We start from the raw sequence: 4,754 nt of genomic DNA on the forward strand, positions 1-4,754 counted from the left end.
CAGTGGGTGGTATTTGGGGTGTTACATCTCACTAGTAAGTGTATTTTCAGCTAAATAGTTGGGCACAAATGCTTTCATTCGGGTATGGTGAGATGTCTGTCGCATTTCAACAGGAATTTTTATCGACACACAGACACAGACGCGTGCACACACTTTTCCCTTTCTGTTTTGAAAGTCTTTAACAATGTTGGTTGTATTACAAAATAACGTGTTTTCTCTCACTCCGCGTGTGTCTCCTTTCCATTGCCCCTCTCATGCGCCCTGCTTGTCATATAATGTGTTTTAACATTATATGCCAGCTCCATTCATGGAAAATCTACAGCTCACCCCTCCAATCTTACTGCCCAAGCCACGCTCCTGCCTGCCAGTGTCTCATTATTACCTATTTACTCCAGTGTCAATGAGGTGTGTGCTGGTGTACGTGTGTGAGTGTCTTTTAGCCTGTGTGCTTGTTTATGTGTGCATGTTTGTGTGCATCTGTTTGAATATCTGTTTGTGGGTGTTAGTTTGTTTCTATTTGTATTTATGTGTTTGTGTGCACCATTGTGGGTAGTTAGGTGTCTGTGTGTTCATGTTTGTTGTGTGTGTTTGTGGGTCTGTGCATCTCTTTGTATGTGTATTTCTTTTATGTCTTTACCAATGTACTCAACTTCTTCCTTAGAAGATAGATAGCCTCTTTTAATAAGGTATTCCCCATGCCTGCCCTACACATTGAAACACATATTAAATTACATTAGCACACGCAATTTTCTATGTATTCACAATCAATTATTAGGATAAGATTTTCAGTGTAAAAACAGTACTTCTAAATCATTATTTTTATCTCAACACAAATTGCCTATCTTCCACTCCTACTTTCAAATACAACGCCTAAACTAGAGGCATAGCTTCCAATAGTGCAGCAGGTGCAGTGGCACCAGGGCCCACTGAACTCTAATTATTGCTGTATTTCTCAGTTTAAACAGGGACCAAAGAGGGCATTTCTTTCTTTGACTAGAGCCCCTGACACACTGGCTGCTGCTGTAACCTAGCCTTGCTGGAGAACGTTATTTGCGAGAGGGATGCTGTATGGAAGTGTAAAGCCTCGTTGGATATTGTTCTACTTGTGAAATACATCTGCTTAAGAGTTGGAAATGATTATCAGCCCCTCAGTGGCGGGAAGTTAAATCGGGGAGCATGGCAGTGCCTAACAGGACTGAATGTGAACACAGCTAAGTACAGGAGGTTGTCCGGTGCATTATAGGTGCCTGTGTTCAAGGCCTTGTCATAACTTTTGGTGAATTTAAGTAGATATGGTGATCTCCTCTATGTGAATTTGAATTTAAAAATATTTGTATAGCTCACGTTTACCTCGTGGTTTCATGGCGCTGCGGGGACAATTCAATTTCAAATGCAGGCTCAAAGTTGGATCAAGTAGAGAAGGCCTGTAAGAACAGAAAAGTTTTCAGTCTCCCACGAAACTCCATGTAGGATACTGATGTTCGAATGGAGAGGGGTAAGGAGTTCCAAAAGGACAGGGCGAGAACAGAGAACTTGCAGCCTCCTGTCCTGCTTTTCTTAAATCGGGGTACCACTAAAAGAGATAGGGAAGAGGAGCGTAAATGCCTACTAGGAATGTGATAATGAATGTTAGACTTGATGAAAGCTGGAGCTGTCCCGGCAAGAGCCTGGAAAGTCAGGCATCCAACCTTGAACAGGGCTCTTTCTTTTATAGGGAGCCAATGTAAGGAACAAAGAAACGGGGTAATGTGCTGGGATCTAGGTAGACTAAGAACCAAGCGGGCAGCTTAGTTCTGCACTAGCTGGAGTCGACGGAGGGCATAGCTGGGAATGCCATTGTACAGTGCGTTACCATAGTCAAGGCGAGAGAGAACCATCGCCATGACAATAAGTTTAAGGGCTGAAAAAGTAAAAGAACGTGAAATCTTGCGAATAGTACGCAACACAAAGAAACAAGAAGAGACCACCATGCTAATGTGTGAGTGAGGAATAAGGTGTTGATTAAGAGTGATCCCCAAGGTTTTGACAGAAGAAGAGGGAAGAGGAGGGGAACCAAATGAGGAAGGCCAAAAAGCAGAAGACCAAGGATTACGTTTACCACCAGTCAGGTCGAGCTCAGTCTTATCAGGGTTGAGTTTCAGATGGTTGGAATTCATCCAATTCCTGATAAAAACCATCACTGACTGGAAGTTGTGAATGGAGTGAGATGAATTTGACAAAGTAAAAATAAGCCGGAGGTCATCAGCGTAATTAAACACTGTGACCTCCATCCGCTGTAAAGCAAAAATAAGTGGGAAGATATACAAGTTGAAGAGAAGCGGGGAAAGAGAAGAGCCCTGAGGGACACCACATTGTACTTTATGAGCCATAGAAGAAAAGTCCGCCAGATGGACGGCTTGGGTGCGATCACTAAGAAATGAGATCACCCAAGCCAGGGCGGAACCCCCGATGCCTGCCGCCTCGACACGGGAAAGAAGGATGGTATGATCAACCATGTCGAAAGCGGCAGACAAATCGAGGAGAATCATTGCTTGTGGGAGATTGGAATCAAGCCCCTCTCTGAGTGTATCCATAACGGATACCACCAACTTTTCGGTGGAGTGGAGGGGGCGAAAACCCGCTTGGGAGGGGGGCAAGAAACCCACTGGACTCAATAAAGGAACTAAGAGTGATGGTGATATACCGCTCCAAAACCTTAGCCAGGTAGGGAAGGAGGGAGATGGGACGATAGTTTGCCAATACTGTAGGATCTGCGCCAGGCTTTTTTAAAATGGGAACAATCGTGGCTGACTTGTGAGAAGAAGGGACAGTTCCTGTTTTTAGGGACTCGTTAAGGAAGGTAAGGGGAGGGAGAGGGCAGCTCCGGAAGATGTCACACATAATGTAGGCCGGGCAAACATCTGCAGGTGAACCAGATTTAACACTAAGGAGAATAGAGAGAAAAGTCTCCTCGGATAGCAGAGTTATTTGGTCAAAATGACAAGAGTTATTCTGCGGGACAATGTCGGAGAATGATGTAAAAGGGGAAGGGATATTGGACTTGATGTCTTCAATTTTACTAATGAAGAAATCGTTCAGGGAATCACATAACTGTTGGGAGGGAACCCGTTTGGCAGTTGTTCTGTCCGAGGAGGCCAATTCGAACACTGTGGAAAAAATTTCCCTCGGTTTGTTCTCCGCCTGGAGAATCTTGCCTGAAAAATAGGATGTTTTTGCCTTAAGAATAGCTTTCTTGTACTCTGCCTGGATAGAGTTATACAAGATTTTAGAGGTCTCACTATAGGTACGTCTCCAGGTGCGCTCTGCTTGGCGGACGCCAATTTATTCTCTTTAAGCTCCTGGTTAAACCACTTGTTCGCTTAGTGAGGGCGCTTCACCTTAACACGCCTAAGGGGGGCCACCTGATCACATTTCCTAGACAACCATTTATTAATGGCCTCAACTTGAGATGAAATAGAGAGGTTGTCAATGGCTGGACTAGAGGTTGAGAGAGAGGAGCACAAAGATGGAATGTAAACTTTACCCCAATTACGCGCCCCGGTGTTCTTTGGAGGGGGTGACTTCTGAGCTGACCTCAAATCCAGGGAGAAGGAGATCAAATAGTGGTCAGACCACAAACAGGGGGTAACAATAGGGACAGGAATACGAATGTTAAGGGACCAGATTTGGTCCAGGGTATGACACTGAACATGAGTAGTGGTATGAACGTGTGAGATAAAATTTAGACTACCAAGCAGTTCGGTGAAATCTCTGGAAGATGCATTTTCCGCTGAATCAGAGGGCCAGAAGTTAAAGTCCCCAAGCACCAGAACCGATGAATGGCTTATTGCGAGAGTAGCTAATAATTCCTGAAAAGCTGGGAGAAAATGGGACATAAGTTGGGGTGGACGATACATCAGAACACAAGTAATAGGGGTTTTAAAAGACACAGAGCGGGCAACCAGAAAATCAACCTCTAAAATTGAGGGAAAAGAAAGTAGTTGGAACTGAATGCCAGAGCGGACAATCATGGCCACCCCTCCTCCTACCCTGCCAGAGGGCCGGTCTGCTCGCAGAGCATAGTATGCGGTGGGCAGAGCCGCCAATAAGCTAGGCAGGGATTCAGGGCAAAGCCAAGTTTCCGTTAGGAACAATAGGTCCGGTTTGTAGGTGTCCAAGAAAATAAACAGGTCTGACTGATGTTTAACAGCCGATCGGGTGTTTAACAAGAAGGCTGAAATAGTCGGGGTAATAATCCCAGAAGAGAGAGGTGAGGGGATAATGACAGTGTTTGGGGTGGCCACGGAAGGAGGGGAAGTGGATGGCAGCAACAAAGAGGGTATATTAAAAGTAAGGGAAGGCAAGGCTGGAACTCTAGCAATGCCCATGTCACAGACATGACCCCGAATTGCAGGATCTAAGTGGCAAGGACCTTGATAAGCGCAAAGTTGGTCAGCCGGGTAGGAGCGAAAATTGGCATAATGCCGTGCCCCTAGCCCCATCTGGCCGTGGACGGGCGCAGACGGGCTTACCTTAGGCGCATCTTCGGCGCACAAAAGGCGTGCCCGCTGCACTCATCCGCTGCGCTTCCGATAACACATGCGCGCTTTGTAGGGAGCAGCCTCGGGCCGCTAGACCGCTGCCTGCGATGTGTGTACCCTTCAGGCTACTGCTAAGATGGCGCCTTCTCTTCAGCTGACCGGCACAGGAAGCCGCGCTGAAGGAGCTGCCCTCCACGCTATCGGCACTAGGAGCCGCGCGGGACCGGGGCAGAG

This window comes from Lissotriton vulgaris, chromosome 1_1 (genome assembly GCF_964263255.1).
Source record: "Lissotriton vulgaris chromosome 1_1, aLisVul1.2, whole genome shotgun sequence".
Classification (NCBI taxonomy): domain Eukaryota; kingdom Metazoa; phylum Chordata; class Amphibia; order Caudata; family Salamandridae; genus Lissotriton; species Lissotriton vulgaris.